Source organism: Mustelus asterias, chromosome 8 (genome assembly GCF_964213995.1).
Source record: "Mustelus asterias chromosome 8, sMusAst1.hap1.1, whole genome shotgun sequence".
NCBI classification, from domain to species: domain Eukaryota; kingdom Metazoa; phylum Chordata; class Chondrichthyes; order Carcharhiniformes; family Triakidae; genus Mustelus; species Mustelus asterias.
In genome coordinates this window covers 69,043,688-69,062,731 of record NC_135808.1, presented here as the reverse complement: position 1 = coordinate 69,062,731, position 19,044 = coordinate 69,043,688, and positions in this window count along the sequence as shown.

Genomic DNA, 19,044 nt, shown 5'->3' with positions numbered 1-19,044 from the left:
TACAAAGTGGCAAAGATTAGGATTGGGAAATCTTTAAAGGTCAGCAGAAAGCCACGAAAAAAGCTATAAAGAAAAGTAAATGGATTATGAGAGTAAATTAGCTCAGAATATAAAAACAGACAGCAAAAGTTTCTACAAATATACAAAACGAAAAAGAGTGACGAAAGTAAACATTGGTCCTTTAGAGGATGAGAAGGGGGATGTAGTAACAGGAAATGAGAAAATGGCTGAGGCATTGTACAGATATTTTGTGTCGGTCTTCACAGTGGAAGACACAAATAACATGTCAAAAATTGATGGCAGGAAGACTATGGCAGGTGAGAACCTAGAAACTATCATTATCACAAAAGAGGCAGTGTTGGGCAAGTTAATGGGGCTAAAGGTAGACAAGTCTCCTGGTCCTGATGGAATGCATCCCAGGGTACTAAAAGAGATGGCGGGAGAAATAGCAAATGCACTAGTGGTTATTTACCAAAATTCGCTGGAGTCTGGGGTGGTTCCCGTAGATTGGAAAACAGCAAATGTGACGCCACTGTTTAAAAAAGGAGGTAGACAAAAGGCGGGTAACTATAGGGCAGTTAGCTAAACTTCTGTAGTTGGGAAAATGCTTGAATCTATCATCAAGGAAGAAATAGTGAGACATCTGGATATAAATTGTCCCATTGGCAAGACACAGCATGGGTTCATGAAGGGAAGGTCATGTTTGACTAATTTGGTGGAATTCTTTGAGAACATTACATGTGAGGTGGACAATGGAGAACCTGTGGATGTGGTGTATCTGGATTTCCAGAAGGCATTTGACAAGGTGCCGCATCAAAGACTGCTACGTAAGATAAAGGTGCACGGTGTTACGGGTAATGTATTAGCATGGATATAGGATTGGTTAACTAATAGAAAGCAAAGAGTGGGGGTAAATGGGTGTTTTTCTGGTTGGCAATCAGTGACTAATGGTGTGCCTCAGGGATCAGTGTTGGGACCGCAATTGTTTACGATTTATATAGATGATTTGGAGTTGGGGACCAAGTGTGGTGTGTCAAAGTTCGCAGATGACACTAAGATAGGTGGCAGAGTGGAGTGTGCAGAGGACGCTGAAAGTCTGCAAAGGGATATAGTCTAAGTGAGTGGGCGAGGGTCTGGCAGATGGAGTACAATGTTGGTAAATGTGAGGTCATCCATTTTGATAGGAATAACAGCAAAATGGACTATTATTTAAATTGTAAAACATTGCAGCATGCTGCTGTGCAGTGGGACCTGGGTGTCCTTGTGCAGGAATCTCAAGGAATTGGTTTGCAGGTGCAGCAGGTAATTAAGGCGACAAATAGAATTTTGTCCTTTATTGCTAGAGGGATGGAGTTTAAAAACAGCGAGGTTCTGTTGCAGCTGTATAAGGTGCTGGTGAGGACACACCGGGAGTACTGTGTACAGTTTTGGTCTCCTTCTTTGAGAAAGAATATACTGGCACTGGAGGGGATGCAGAGGAGATTCACTAGGTTGATTCCAGAGTTGAGGGGGTTGGCTTATGAGGAGACACGGAGTAGACTGGGGCTAAACTCATTGGAATTCAGAAGAATGAGGGGAGATCTTATAGAGAATAGATAAGATAGAAGCAGGGAAGTTGTTTCCACTGGCGGGTGAAACTAGAACTAGGGGGCATAGCCTCAAAATAAGGGGAAGCAGATTTAGGACTGAGTTGAGGAGGAACTTCTTCACACAAAGGGTTGTGAATCTGTGGAATGCCCTGCCCAGTGAAGCAGTTGAGGCTACCTCATTGAATGTTCTTAAGGCAAGGATAGATACATTTTTGAACAGTAAAGGAATTAAGGGTTATGGTGAGCGGGCGGGTAAGTGGAGCTGAGTCCGTGAAAAGATCAGCCACGATCTTATTGAATGGCGGAGCAGGCTCGAGGGGCCAGATGGCCTACTCCTGCTCCTAGTTCTTATGTTCATAATAATATCAGAACATAAGAAATAGGAGCAAGGAGTAGGCAATGTGATCCTTCCAGACTGCCAGTCAGGAAGACCATAGCTAACCTGATGTGGCCTTAATTCCACTTTCCTGACTGTTCCCTCATAACCTTTGAGCCCTAGTTCTAGTTTCACCCGCCAGTGGAAACAACTTCCCTGCATCTATCTTATCTATTCCCTTCATAACCTTGTATGTGTCTATAAGATCTTCCCTTATTCTTCTGAATTCCAATGAGTATAGCCCCAGTTTACTCAGTCTCTCCTCATCAGCCAACCCCCTCAATTCTGGAATCAACCTAGTGAATCTCCATTGTCAATCAAAACTCTGTCTAACTCAACCTTGAAAACTTTCACTGACATTGCCTCCATTGCTCCCTGGGGAAGAGAATTTCAAAGACTAACAAAGATCTGGGAGAAGAAATTCCTCCTAATCTCCATTTTAAATGGGAGACCACTTATTTTGAAATGTTTCCCCGAGTTCTAGATTCCCCCACAAGAGGAAAGTCACTCAACATCTACCCTGTCAAGCCTCCTCAGGGTCCAAATGTTCACACTTATCCATATTATACTGTATCTATTATGTGTTTGCCCACTCATTCAACTTGTCAAATTGCCTTCAAATCTCTTTACATCTTCATCACCACTCACACTCCCAAGTTTAATATTGTCATCAAACTTGGAAATATTACATTCAGTTCCCTCATTCAAATCATAGATAAATATTATGAATAACTAGGGCTCAAACACGGATCCCAGTGGTACCCCACTAGTCACCCACCTGCCACTCTGAAAAAGACACATTTATTCCTACTCTCTGTTTCCTTTCTGCTAATCAATTCTTAATCCGTGTCAATACATTACCCCCAATCCCATGTCCTTCAATTTTGGGACTTTATCAAAAGCTTTCTAAAAATCCAAACACATCACATTCACTGGTTCGCCCTTATCTGTTCTACTAGTTACATCCTCAAAAAAACTCCAATAGGCTTTTCAAATATGTTTTCCCTTTCATAAATCCATTTTGACTTTGTCTAATCCCTTTGATATTTTCTAAGTGGCCTGTTATCACATCCTTTATAATACCCTGGCATTTTCCCTACTATTGATGTTAGGCAAACATTCATTCCCTGTTTTCACCCTCCTTCCCTTTTTAAGTAATGTGGTTACATTTGCCACCTCGAACCTTCCAAAATCTACAAAATTTTGGAACATGACAATCCATTATTTCCATGGCCACCTCCTTTAGGATGGAGCTTTTCAGATCCTGGAGGTTTATTAGCTTTCAGTCTCACTAATTTCTCCAACACTATTTTTTTTAATACCAATTTCATGTAATTCCTCCTTCTCATTGGGCCCTCAATTCCTAGCATTTCAGGGAATGATCATTTGTGTCTTCTTCCAAGAAGATAGAACTAAAGTAGTTGTTTGATTGCACTGCCATTTTCTTGCTCTCTGTTATAAATTCTCCAGCTTCAGACTGAGAGAGCCCTACATTTGTCTTTACCAATCTTTTTCATTTTACATACTTAGAGATGCTTTATGTTCCTTGCAAGTTTACACTCATACTCCATTTTTCCTCTCTTAATCAATCTCTTGGTCCTACCTTGTTGAATTCTAAACTGTTCCCAATCCTTGGGCTTGCTACATTTTCTAGCATCTTTATATAACTACAAATTTATTTTGTTAGCCATGTTTGGGCCGCCTTTTCCATTGTGCTTTTGCACCATAAAGAATGTATAATTGTTGCAATTCCTTCATTCATTCATTCCTTAATTAGCCATTGCCTATCCACCTTTTAATGGAGTTCCCCAATTTATCATTGATAACTCACCCCTCATACCCATGTAATTTCCTTTGTTTAGATTTAGGACTCTAGTTTCAGACTGGACTACTTCACTTTCCATCCTAATGAAGAATTATATCATGTTATAGTCACTGTTCACTAAAAAATCCCGAACAAGATTATTAATTGCACAATACCAAAAATAGGATAACCTGTTCACTAGTTGGTCCCTCAAGGAACAATAGGGTCATGTGATAATGTGGTTTACATGCAGTCCTGGGTCTGTAACAGAGAAAAAAGCTTTTGAAGAAAGCAGTTTAGTTTGCAGCTGAAGCCTCATTGAAATTAGAAAGATTTTGCAGGCTTCGAAACACTATCTCTCTCTGAAAGCTTCAAATGATGTGGAGATGACAGCGTTGGACTGGGGTGGGCACAGTAAGAAGTCTCACAACACCAGGTTAACCCAACTCTCCACTCACCTGATGAAGGAGCAGCGCTCCGAAAGCTTGTGCTACCAAATAAACCTGTTGGACTTTAACTTGGTGTTGTGAGACTTCTTACTGAAAGCTTCAAGACTGTCTATGTTCATTATAGCAAGTATATTTGTGGTTGCTAACTGTTTTTAAAGTGGCATTAAGTCTGTAACAGGAAATGAAAGTGATAAGTTTCAAATGAAAGTTGTTTCCTTTATGTTATTAAATATTGTTCAACTGTTAATCGTACAGTTCCTTCATTTGTTAGAGTTATATTTAAACTCTGTTATTGAAAAAGTTTGTTTTACTATAAAAAATCCCTACTTTGTCAGTTTCTATATATGTATATATTACATATCAAATGCTCTACTGTCATAACAAATGTCACATTCCTGGAAGGAACTATCCTCCCCTCACATTTATACCAAAATAAAAAAATTAATGGAGCCAAGACTGGCTTCATAATATAATTTGGAGTTCGAGATCGGGATCATAACAAATTGCAGCAACTACATGAAATTCATAGGGAGTTGGAGGAGGAGATACCGTTTTCACAATGACAGTGAACGGTGGCATTGTGGTTAGCACTGCTGCCTCACAGCGTCAGGAACCCCGTTTCAATTCCCGGCTTGGGTCACTGTCTGTGCAGAGTCTATACGTTCTCCCGTGTCTACGTGAGTTTAGTCCAGGAGCTCCGGTTTCCTCCCACAGTCCAAACGACGTGCTGGTTAGGTGCATTGGCTATACTAAATTCTCCCTCAGTGTGCTCGAACAGGCACCGGAGTGTGGTGACTAGGGAATTTTCACAGTAACTTCATTGCAGTGTTAATGTAAGCTGACTTCTGACACTAATAAAAGAAAAGTCAAAGTCCAGTAACTTACACAAATCACAAGTTATGGGATACGTCTTCCTTGCCACAAGTTTCCAAAAGATTTGTGCATTAATAATGGTGCACATTCTTCACACACCCTAAGTTCCAGCCCATTGTGTCTGTGGTGATGTCGCTCATTTGTACTTTACCTCCCTGCCAATGCAAACTAGACTTTCAGAGTTTTCTTCAACAGTTGTTCTAAACAGACCATTTCCCCCTCACTCCACCACTATAGCTACATCTGCAAAAAAGGCAGTGGCTATTTGATAGACCCTGCATTTTTGGATTGTATTAATCATTTGTGGCAGATTAAACTGTTCCCTTTTATCATGAGACCTTTATTTATAATGATAGTAATATCACTATTCTAGGGCTTAATTTTTAACGTTTCATCTAAAGATTCAAATCACATTGCATGTATTAGTTATTCTTCAGTATCCTGGCACTACTAGATTCACACCATTTCAGCAACCATCTTGTCAACACTTTCCATCTGACATTGGTGATTTTGTAACCTTTCAATACCAGCATTTTATTGTCCAGCTTATTGTTTATGTTTCCTTCTTCATAATGCATATCGTTCCTCACTACTCCAGACACCTGATTTGAAATGTAGACAATGTCTCCTAACGTAAACAGGTTAAGAGTCATTGCAAATTGCAGTCTTACAATTAAACTGCCAGCTACCACCTTCCTTTCCAACAGAAAGAAACTTGTATGTATATGACACAATTTCAAGGCATGATGGCAAAATGGTTAGCACTGCTGCCTCACATTGGACCCAGGTTCAATTCCCGGCTTGGGTCACTGTCTATGCAGAGTTTGCACATTCTCCCCGTGTCTGTGCGGGTTTCCTCCGGGTGCTCCGGTTTCCTCCCACAGTCTGAAAGCCGTATTGATTAGGTGCATTGGCCATGCTAAATTCTCCCTCAGTGTATCCGAACAGGCGCCAGAGTGTGGTGACTAGGGGATTTTCACAGCAAGTATTTTGTTAATACCCCCCATTGTGCATCAGTAATTTGTTGCTTGAAGCTGATTTCTGCTTATCCCCATTAACTCTTAACCGATTAATGGCTTAAGATTTAATATTGATCTCCTTTTCCATGTGACAATATTAATTTGTTCCCCTGCATTTATTAAATTGCTATGTATATCATACACTCCTTATTTGGGATCACCATTCTGTCATGCTAGTTTTAATGGGACCCCTTTAAAAAACTTGACACTTCTGGCTATATATTTCGACCAGTACCTCTATACCACCGCATTTATAATGTGCTCCAAGGGAAATTCACTTCATCCTGGACTTTCAGGTTTTTTCTTTATTCATTCATGGGATGTGGCTGTTGTTGGCGGGGCCCGAGGGTATTTAAGAATCAACCATATTGTAGTTGATCTGGAGTTGCATATAGGCCAGGCCAGATAAGGACAGCAGATTTTCTTCCCTAAATGACATTAGTGAACTAGAGGGTTTTTTTTACAAAAATCAACAATGGTTTTGTGGTCATTAGACTTTTAATTCCAGATTTTTATTGAATTTAAATTTCACCATCTGCTGTGGTGGAATTCAAACCCTGGTCCCTAGACCATTACCCTGGGTCTCTGGATTGCTAGTCCCTAATTACTATATCCTTTGATTGAGAATATATAAATTCATCTGGAAAAACGTAAGAATAAGATAACATCTGGCACTGAACGTGGTTTTCTGGTCTATCTATTGAGTCCCCAGTTGCTGTATACGTGTTTAGTTTTCAACATGCAGTTTTCTCATCAGTTTTGACCAATTTAATTATTGTTCAGTTCCAATTCCCTCACCCTGTCAGAGTTTTCTTTGGTTTCTCATATTCCATTGTTCAATGCCATATATTTAGTTATGATTGTAGGTTTCTGAGCTATCATTTTAGCTGCCCACAACGCTTCCACATTAGCATCTGTCAGTTTGTCAGCAAGATTTTCTTTACTCCCGTAGACCTTGTAGTTCGCACTGAGTACCTCAGCTTTTTTTAAAAAAGTTACTCGTCAGCTTTTTTGAAATCTTAATCAGTAGAAAGGGAGTATTTATATCCGTTATGTGCTTTCTAATGAGGAAAAGTTGTTCTCTCTTATTTTATATTTGACCCATATGCAACGCCTCAGGAAATAAGGAAAATAATTGGTTTTTAAGCAAAACAGCAATTTACCCTTGGAATTATGGACGTGTGCATAACAATGATTTTATACTTGCTTTGTGAACTGATGAGAGAAAATTCTTGAAGGATTTCAAGGTTTTATGTGCCCACAGATACACATTAATTAAGGGTGTGAAATTATGATTTAATTCCTGAAAAAAGGGATTGTTTCAAATTGCAGGGATCTTGATTTCCTTCTACCTCTTCTGTAATTTGACCCCACCCTACCCCCACTCAAGTGCTCCTTATTTCTCTCTCTGCTTTGACCAGGATTGGCCATGTGACTGATAACTGCAGATCACATTTGGAAACTGGGAATGATAGCAAGGCTAAAAACATGGATTTTTTTTTTTTAAATGCTGATTCCCTACAGATGTGAAATTAATGCACGTTGTCTTCCCAGTCAGTAAAATAGCCAGATGTCTGGTTATCTGTCTGGTCTTTGCAAATATGTGATGTGAAAGAAAATATTTACTTGGTGCATTTCACAAGCTCAGCATGTCCCAAAGGGCTTTGCAATCAATTAATTACTGCCAAAGTGTCATTGTTATTAGGTTGGAACAGTAGCTATCAATTTGCACTCAGTAATGTCCCAGAATGAACAGAGGGTGACACAGAGTAAGACAGACTGCTGGAAGCAGGAGGAAGAGTAAGAGTTGTCAGCAGGGCATCCACAAACAGAACAATTCACATATTAGTAAGGATATATTCACTAAAATCTGCCATCTCCCGCAACCACAATTGTATATGATGATAAGAGAGAGGTATAAGAGTAGGCCTTTCGGCCCTTCAAGCCTGATCCATCATTGACTTTGTTCATGGCTGATCTTCTAGGTTCCTGCACTATTCCCATATCCAAAGATACCATTAGTATCCACAAATCTATCAACCTATGTCTTGAATATTGTTAAGATGCAGACCAGAAATTCCAATGTGTTTTATGAAGATAGCCTAAGATTTACATTTGGTTTTGGCAAGGATGAGCATGACATGTTTCACTCCAGGTCTGATTCAATTGACCCACTAGGAAGCTTTTATCAAACAAGGTTTATTTAAGAACATAATTAAAATATAACAAAAAGAATTAGCATAACTTTTATCAATTACAAGATGTAAACAGTATATTCCTAAACAACTAGCTATCTATGTTGCCCCAAGGCAACACCATCCCACAGACATACACCTTTCTCCAGACTTAGCACAAAAAACAAGTATGCTGATGTCATGCTGGATTTGCAGCTTTTACCATTTATGTGAATTGGTCCTTTGAATGTTGGATCAAACCTCCGAGGCGTCCCAGTCTTGGAACTTTCAAAAATCCTCTGGCAAGAGAGAGACAGAGACACTGCTTTCTTCCACCAGCTTCTAGCAGCAACTAAGAAACGAAACTAAAACCTAGAATATGCTGTGGGAAAAACCCGTCCCAAAGCATATCACCTGACCTGTCAATCAACCTCAATCAAGCTCCAAACAGCAATCCCAGGGGACACATTAAAACCACAGAACACTGCATGAGTGCAGATTAAAATCAACATTGCTTCAATTATACTGCCTTAGTAGCAATACAGGACACTGGCTACAGACAACACGGTGCCGACAAATTCCAGGGACTGCTAGAAATATCCTCGAGAGAAACATGATTAAAATATATTTCCTGAAGGCACAGTATCATCACAATATACTCAAAAATGGAGTATCCACTGTAGAGAATTCCAATGATTTACAAAGGTTTGAGTGAAGAAAATTCTCTTTATCACAATTGTAAGTAGCCAACCCCTCCCCACTTTCAACATACCTTGCCAAGGGAAACATCCTCCTCATTTCTACTTTGTCAACCTGCTCAAGAATTTCATATACTTCAATGAAATCACTTTTCATTCTTCCAAACTCTACGGTTTATAGGCCGAGTCTACTCAATTCGTCCACATAATACCACCACCTCATTTTAGGAATCAATCCAGTGAATCTCCTTTACACTCAGAAACAACTCAGTTATGATATACTTCCCATGGTCAGAGCAAGGAAAAATCCTAATTGCCTGTGGTTTTGAAGCTAATTGTGGCCATGAACCTTTTGCTTCATGTTTCTTCCTGGCTGCTGCTGGAGATATTTGTAACATGTTACAAGTTTCTGTATGTTGTTGCATAAGGGAGGTCACGGAGGCGGTCTGTTCATGAGGGTTAATTACATGTCATTATCGCTTGCCAGAGACAAGCAGGTGGAGCGAGCACACGGTTTTTTTCTAGGATTGCAGCCTTCGCCAAGGTGCAACATGACACTGACTGCATGCATGTTGTTTTGTGGGTGCCACGTGTTAGCTCTGCACTATCCCAGAACTAAATGGGATTCCACTCACTCAGTGTCTGTGAGCATAGATGGTGAATCATGTGGGTTAATGTCCAGTACCATGGCTGCAGTCATGGTGCTTTCGTTCTGCAGAAGTCCAGTTTGCCAGCAGCATTTGAACCACCACAAGATGCATTGGCTGACTTTGACCACTCGCACAAGGTCAATGAACTTTTTGCAGCACTGCACCCAAGTCATTGCAGGTTTGATCCCCGGTATGGAATTCCACAGCTTTCTGTTCCCGCTGCCTGTTGACCCTGTATCTGGAGGACCTCTGGAGCTCCACTGCCTTTTGCAGGTTCAGATCATCTCTTCCTGTCCAGCTTCTTCACCAAGGTCTCCAGTGTAGTGTCAGAAGATCTTGTAGCCCGCTCTCTCCCCTGTTGTGCCGTTCTTCACTCTTCCCTGGGTCAGAATCTCTTCAGCCATGACTCCCAGTGACTGTTGCAGCAATAATGCACCTCTTTAAATAGCGCAGGTTAGCTTCAAGTGTCACAGGCTAGCTTTAATTGGCGCTAGGCCATCATCATTTTCACCTCCTGCTGATGGCTGAAAACAAATGAGCAGCACAGTTAGTACTGGCTGGTTGCAAAGATCAGTCAAATGAGCATGCACAAACTTAGTGTGCTATCTGCATTGTCTCGAAGAAGCGTGAATTATTTGCATATTGCGATCCCTGCACCCATTTCCATGGGCTACCTGATTTATGTCCTGCAGTGTTTTAATTGTTTCTTTGGCCTCCCTACAGCACAAGAAATTCCCTCTTGGCTGCATCAGTGTCAACCCAATTCCTTCTGCAGACTTGTGTCCTACTGAGATGTCACTTCTAATTAGTAAATAAACCACTTTCCTATCGTTTTCCTTCCCTTTTGTTCTGTTATTTCACATGGTCCTATGGAGGGCTCATCAATGCTGTTGCTTCACCAAGGCCACATTATTTTATTTTTGTTCAGTCGATGTATTCACGGTACCTTGCTGCAATACTTTGTTACAGTTAAATAGGGCAGAGATGCTCCACATTGACTTTGCCCCACTCGGTCGCATTGTGCTTTGCTGACAGAGTACAATTTTATTACAATGCCTGAAGCACATCTACACAGTGTGCGCACTGCAGAAGCCACATGTTTGCTATCACCATGGATATTCATCCAGTTTTAAAGGGCAGGGCTCTGTCAAATAGCTGTGTAGTACATGATGATTTTGAAAGTAGACACAACCGTCGCATGTAAGCATCTTAATAGCAATCCCTGGTGAAAAGAACGTTGCTTCATGATTATCTTAACAGCAGTGAGCATGTTTTCCTTACGCAGTCACTATTTTATGGATAGTGTTGCATCGGCAATGTTGCGACAGTTAATACTTTACCCTAAACAAATAGACGAGCATCAGGAACGTCAAGCCCCGTCACAGAGGGAAGTTAATTTGGGGCAGCACAGTGGTTAGCACTGCTGCCTCACAGTGCCAGGGATCCGGGTTCAATTCCAGCCTGGGGTCACTGTCTGGGTGGAGTTTGCACGTTCTCCCTGGGTCAGAGTGGATTTCCTCCGGGTACTCCGGTTCCCTCCCACAGTCCAAAGGTGTGCAGGTTAGGCTGATTGGCCATGCCAACTTGCCCCTTAGTGTCAGGGGATTAGCAGGATAAATATGTGGGGTTATGGGAATAGGGCCTGGGTGGGATTGTTGTCGGTGCAGGCTTACTGGGCTGAATGGCCCTTCCTGCACTGTAGGGATTCTATGATTATAGATCAAAGCAGTTAGCAAAGAAAATTGCCACTTGGGTTTGAAGACATGCAGGCATACCTCAAAAGGGAGGCCTGAGGCTGGCCCAAAATTGGACCTCGAAGCTCAATAACACTTTATAAGAAACCAACTGCACCTCCAAAGGTGACTTGTGCAGTGAAGATGATGAGTGAAGGGAATTTGCCTCCCTGGCAACTGCAAGACGGTAACTCTCTAAAGGTTGGGGTGGGCATTTTGAGATGGAAAGTGGTGAGTGGGGAGGTGGTGGGAAAGCAACCACAACAGAATCTTTAAAAATATTTTTATTTTTAACCTACCTTACAAAGAAGGCAGTAGCAGCAACTGAAGCATCGTGACCAGGTCAGAGCTGACGTTTGCCCTGTTGAGGAGAAATACATTTCCCTAAAGGCTTCCTAAATGGTTGGTTGGCTGCCAGTTTTAAATGGGCAAGGGGCCCAATCTTGTTTTAGGCAATCACTCCGAAAATGGCCCAAAGTGACACAGGCATGAATAAGTGTGGGTCATCCTATTGCTAAATTTGTCAGTGGTGCATTATTTTAATGCCTGAAAAATGATGCAACACACGTTCATTTCTACTCCAGAGAATTAATACATCAGGTAGACGCTGAGAGGAGGCTGCCTGATGTTGCAGAGCTGCTTTTTGCTCACTGTCAGAATTCAGATCTGAACCAGTTCCTGAATCTACTCCAAGACTAATTTCATTCATTTGTCGGATGTGGGTGTCACTGGCTAGGCCAACATTTGTTACCCATCCCTAATTGCCCCAGTGGTGGTGAGTCACCTTCTTGAACCACTGCAGTTCATTTGGTGTAGGAACACCAACAGTGCTGTTAGGGAGTTCCAGGTTTTTGACCCAGCAACAGTAAAGGGATGATAATGGCCCATCGCTTCCTTGGAGTCGCAGGCAGCAGCAGCTTGACACTCATACCCTCAGCGTAACTGTAGAGCACCAGTCTCACCTGACCTTCCTGACTCAGGCCAGATGAAACTGAAGAAGCAAAGTACATCCCCACTCCAGTGACAAAGTGTAAAAGGAACAGGGCGAAGGAAGACAAGCCGCCTTTTAACAGCACTAAATGTCCAGTTGATGGGGAGGAGACAAATATCTAAGATCAGTGAACGGGATGTGGAGTGTGGGTTCCGACATTAGCTGGGGAGGGGCGGGGGGATCCAGATATCAGGGGGATCGGGGTGGTAGATCAGTCATGGGGAGGGGGGAATGGGAGGTGAGAGGAATGGAGGTGGAGGGGAGGATTGGAGGGAAGCATCCTGACATATGATGGGGCAATCCGGACATGGAATGGGGAGGGTTCTAGACATGGGATGGGAGATCCAGGGATGGGGGGGGGAGGGAGGGGGGGCAGGAATCCAGATATGGGATAGAGGGGGGATCAAATCTGGACATGGGATGGGGGGACCCAGACAAGGGATTGGGGATCCAAACATGGGATGATGGGAGGGATCCAGACATGGGGGGGGGGGGGGGGGGGGGGGGGGGCTAAGTAAACCATGGGGTGAGGGGGTTGGACATCACTGGGGAGAGGTTTGGACATCGGGGATAGCCAGACATCAAGGTAGAGAGTGAGTTGGACATTGTGGAAGAGAGCAATGAGATGTGGAAAATCAGACTTATTTATCTTAACTACAGAGTGTACCAAATAGCATTTCTCTAAAGTGGCCATGTAAAAACAGACAAAGTCAAGCAGCATTGTTCTCCTTAGAGTGGAGAAAGTGCAGGATTGACTTAATGGAGATGTTTAGAATGATCAGGGGCTTTGATACACTAAATAAGGAGGATTAATAACTAAACAACACCAATTTGAGACAAGCAAGATAGTGTGGATGCTGGAATATGAAACAAACAGAGAATGCTCGAAAAACTCAGCAGGTCTGGCAGCATCTGTAGGGAGAGATAACCAAGTTAATTTGAGATAATTAGCTCAGGAAATTGTAAGGAGATGAGACTCATATTTTATACAAGATGTGATGGTTTGGAATGCACTGCTGAAAGGCTGGTGGAAGTGGGTTCAATTAGAACTTTCAAAGGGGGATTGCATAAGTTCTTGAAAAAGATAAATTTGCAGAGCTGTAGACAAAAAGAGCAGAAGAGTGCATATAAACATGCAAATTAGGAGCAGGAGTAGGCCACTTAGCCACTCCACCATTCAATAATATCATGGCTCATCTGATTGTAACCTTCCAAACACCCCTGATAACCTATCAATTCCTTGATTATCAATAATCTAACTACCTCTGCCTTAATACTTGTTTCAAAAACTTTGTTTCTACTGCCTTTTGAGGAAGAGAGTTCCAAAGACTCTCTATCTGCTGAGAGAAAAAAATTCTTTCATCTCAGTTCTAAATGAGTGACTCATTTCTTTTAAACGGTGACCCTAGTTCTAGTTTCTCTGACAAGAGGAAATATCCTCTCCACATCCACTCTGTCAATACCCCACAGGATCTTAAAGATTCCAAGCTAGTCGCTTCTTACTCTTCTAAACACCTGTGGATACAAGCCGACCCTGTCCAACTTTTCCAATAAGATAACTGGACAGCCCAGTGGCGCCTCACAGCGCCAGGGAAACAGGTCTGGTCCCGGCCTTGGGTGACTGTTTGTGGAGTTTGCACATTCTCCCCGTGTCTGCGTGGGTTTCCTCTGGGTACTCGAGTATCGTCAAATCCGAAGATGTGCAGGTTAGGTGGATTGGCCATGTTAAATTGCCTCTTAGTGTCCCAAGATGTGTGGGTTAGGGGATTAGTAGGGTAAATATGTAGGGTTACAGGATTAGAGCCTGTGGGATGCTGTACCGGAGAGTCAGTGCAAACCTGATGGGCCGAATGGCCTCCTTCTGCAATGTCGGGATTCTATGATTCTATGTCCTCATTACAATTCTTTTGCTGGGTGGGAAAACCAATGGCGAAAAGTTGCAGCCAGGGACTCTTGGGGTTGGTCCCACAGCAGAATCATTAATGAGTGGGGACATTGGACTGGCATTCAGTAGGGACAGAGGGCTGGGAATCAGTAAGGGTGGGAGACATGGGTCATCATGGCAGAAGATCTACTTGTGGGGATGGAGGAGCATTTCTGCCCTAAAGCAGTGCTTTGAAAAGCATTTGTCTGCTGGATCCACCTGTCATGTGTCTTAATAGTGATATAAACGCATCAATCACTCAGAAGGGATTGTGCAAACATATCATTTATTAATTCTAGAAAATGTGAACTTTTATGAATAGAAAGCTTGAGGTCATTAGAACTGCAGGGCTGTGTGCGCGCTCTCTGCTCCAGGCCAAACTAAAACTGACTCTGGATTACATGATACATCTCCCCTAAAATGATGCCATGCTGCTAACCCATAAAGGGATATTACAATACCACCTGCTACTACCTGTCTATAACTGTCAGGACTCCCCAAATCCTGGGAAATTTGATTGGGCAGTACTAAATCACTGCCAAAATTTGAGAACCTAATTTATATATGATGATAGACACACCTGACTAGAGCAAGACGCTCAGTCACCCCCACTCCCACCCTCCAACTCACTCCAATTAAAATAGCAACATTTCTTTCACAGTGGTTGGGGGGTTAGGTTTAAGAAATGAGTTGATTTAACCAGCCACCCCCACTCCAAACCCCCTTCCACTTATCACGGGAAGGTTAAAACTCCCCCATGAGTGTACAATGCCAGAGGCTCGTGCACTATTAACTTGATTTAATTGTATGCCAGGCTAAAACCCCATGATAAATGCCCGTTCTTCGCAGCCTAATTTAAATGTAATGAAAGATTCATAAAATATAAGTTATCCTATACAGTCTTAATTCTAAACCAGTGCCTTTGATTGAATGTTGCGCCACAACAGCACTGCAGAGCACAATGCAGAATATGACAGAGTGTAATGTGACCTCAGGAACATGCATTATCAAAAAAACGATATAAATCATCATTACATCTGACACCTTGCAGTCGTACCGCACAGGAGGGAGTCTCAAGAATATACTCTTGAGACAAAGGTACGGTTTGTCTAAAAGCATTACAAATCCACCCAATTATTTACATGAAAGGAACACTAGTACAGTAATGATCAGGGATAAAGGCACACATTTGGAAGTCAAATATTTCTTTGCTGATCCAACCTGTCTTTATTTCTAAGAAAGGCACAGACTCTATTATAGCAGGCAAAGCTGCTTAGAGAGATCTGACAATCTAATACTATCTGGCCACAGATGCCTTGCTGTCACTCATAGCCATCAATGCTCGCAGACTTTAATGTGGGGGTGGAAACAGAAGAGATTAAATTGGCATTGTCTGTCACATACTGTGCTAAATGCAAGACTTTGCTCTGTGAATAACAGAGTGTTGATGACTCAAAGGGTGAAAAAAGGCATCCAGAACATTTAGAATATTTGCCCAGTTGCTATAGAGCCAACCTTATGTTTCCCTTATGAACTGGTTTTGAAATTTTTATTTTGTTGAAGGGTCCCACTCAGACAGACATGACAGCTTAATCAGGAAGTGTCACTGGCCACACAAGTGTAAGTGTCCGTGGATTGGACTCCCCATCTCGATTGAGCAGAGACGTTAGAGGGGGAAGGGCGGTGGTGAGTAGCGTAAAGAATGAGGGGGAGAAAAATCAAAACCCTTAAAAAATTATTTATCCCAATGGTGTAGGGAAAGTTTCTCAGGTTTTCCATGTATTTCCTTCTCACAGGTCTTTCCCAAGTTCTGTCATGCCACACAAGATCACATCAGCCAGAAAAATAACCAATCCCTTTTCCAATTTAAACAATTCCAGGATGGTTGCCTCCCTATCTATCCTGAAAATCCATTCCACATGTTGCTCCATATAAAGAATTTCTTAATTTATCTTACACTTGTTTAAAAATATAAACTTTGCCTGACTCAGTTTCATTTGAAGTCACATTCTGGAATTATCTGTTCTAATCTTCTACGTGCTCTCTCTCCGTCATCTTCTTTCAATCCCAGTTTGTCCACTTTTTCCTCATATTTCATTTTCTTGGCAACAAAGAGCAATACACTGGCTTTTGTTTGAGCAGTCTCTGGGTTGCATGTCTACCTTTTGTCTCAGTAACGAGAACTGGATATAACACTCAGCGTGTGTGCTAACCAGAACACCATATACTTTGACCTTTACTCCACAGTTCTGGCTACATTATTCAGCCTGCTGCTCACTCTATTCATTACTGCTCTGCAGGGATTAGAATTTTAAGCACCAAGTCCACAAAGAACTCAAAATCACTTCAACTTCTTCCTCAATTATTTCAACACTGTTCACGGACATTTGTTTTTCACACCCCATACAATATTTAGCTCTTATCCATATAGTTGTTTGGTAATACAGAACTTGAGTATCACTGAAAAAATAGAGACTTTTTTTGTTGAAGATTTTCTCTTACACTCATCAGGGCATCCACATGAATACAATGTAATGGAAATCAACAAATTTATACAGTATGAAAAGAGAGTACTGATTCGTTGGCAAGTGGACTCTGATGTAGATGTGCTGCTATGCGAATGCACCAGTTGATGGTGATTTATACTTAACTGCCGAGCATTGTTAGAAATTTAAACCAGGCAGCTTGACTGGCATTGCCCCGAGGAATGAACCAGCAAATGGCCGTCACTTATTTTGTTTAGCTAAAACAGGTGGAATGTATGTACATGTTCCTTCTGTCTGAAAAGAACAAGGTCTTGTGCATTAATATAGATAGCTTCCACTTGCCAACCAATCAGCACTCTTTTCTCAAACAATATAAATTTGTCGATTTCACTTGCATTGTGTTCTTGTAAATGCCCTGATGCATGCAAGATGAAAACATTTGATTTAAAAAAGTCTCTCTTTTCAGCATTACTCTTGTCCATATTTAATTTAATCTGCTCACTTACATAGATCACATTACTTCATCTATAGTAGTGCTTCCCAAACTATTTTCCAATGTGACTAGAAATTGTGACCAAAGATACCAAAAAAACCAAACCACTGAAAAACTGAACAGAAACAAAGTATATAATTATCATTAAAGTTAGTATGTTATAAATAAACAAATAATACATTTGATATATATGAAAACCTGTGTTTGAAAAGTACTTGGTGAAACTGTTATTTCATGTATTCACCAATCCACTACTTCATTTGAGCCACTCCAGCTCATGCACCTGGACCAGAAAACAGCGGATACTAGTGATGCTCACATTTGCGTTCAGCACGACTGATCTTTGGCAACATCACATCAAGGTTCTCCAAAGGCCATCTTGGCTTCGTTGATTTTAGTGCAAGATTAGTTTTAGTTTATTACAATTTCAATCTCTTGCCTCTCTCCACCACCCCCCCCCCCCCCCCCAAACACAGACGCACACAATGCAATCACCCCTCCCTCCACCACGGAAGTACAATAATTAGCCCGTCCCCACCACACACACACATTATGATCAGCCTCTCTCACCCCCACACACTAAAATTGGACCCTTGCCCTCACACACACACACACAACTCCTCAGTCCCACTCTCTCATGGGAACATTAAATGGCTGTGGGGATCCTTACACCACCAACTCTTTATGATGGGAAGTGAAAAACTGGCATCCTAAATATTTTGGCCTATAATTAGCCCCTCTTCACCCCCACCCTCCACACTGTAATTAGCTCCTCATCCCCTGAACACTGTAATTAGCTCCTCACCCGCTCCACACTGTGATTAGCCCTTATCTCACCCCATACACAGTGAAATCAATGCCCCCCCCCCCCCCCACCCCCCATCTCCCCCAACCATCCCCAATATCCAGTGGTAATGCAAATCACAGATCAGGAAATGCATGTAACGAGAGAAATACAGTAATTATGGGTGATTTCAATCCTCCTGACTAATGTTGTAGAGGACAAAGCCTTGGAATGCATGCAACATGGTTTTCTAGAGTGGTAGACAGAGGAACCAACTAGGGAGTGGGTGATTTTAGATCTAATATTGTGCAACGAAAAAGGACAAATTAATGATCATGTCGTAAAGGAGCCTTTTAGAAAGAGTGACCACAATATGATAGAATTTTACACTAAGTTTGTAAAGTGATGTAATACAGTCAAAGGCTTAAAACTAAACAAAGGAAACTATGAAAGTGAGAGAGGTAAATTGGTGTGGGAGATTGGGAAACTATGTTAAAAGATATGACAGTAGACAGGCAATGGTTAATCATTTAAAAAACTAATATATAATTTATAACAAAAATACATTCCTTCAATGTACAAAAACCCAGCAAGGAGTGTGTTCTAATTGTGGCGAACAAAATAAATCAAGGATTGCAATACGTCAAAGGATGGGACATATAAAAAAATGGTAAGTCTGAGAATTGGGAGAATTTTAGAAAAGGAGGACCAAGAAAAAGATTAGGAAAAGGAAAATTGAATACGAGAGTAAACTAGCCAGAAACAGAAAAACAGGTTGTAAAAGCCAGTGCTGAGATTGGATCCACTGGAAAGATACAATGGGAGAAAGATGAAATTTTCTTCCACTGGATTAGTTCATTTCACTTCAATAATCCAGCAATAAAGTGCAGATCACAATAATATGACTTGAAGATAGAGACCAAGACATGAAGATGACAAGGGCAGGGTCAGACACTGGCCAATTAGTCGGCACCGTAGCACAGTGGCTAGCTCTGCTGCTT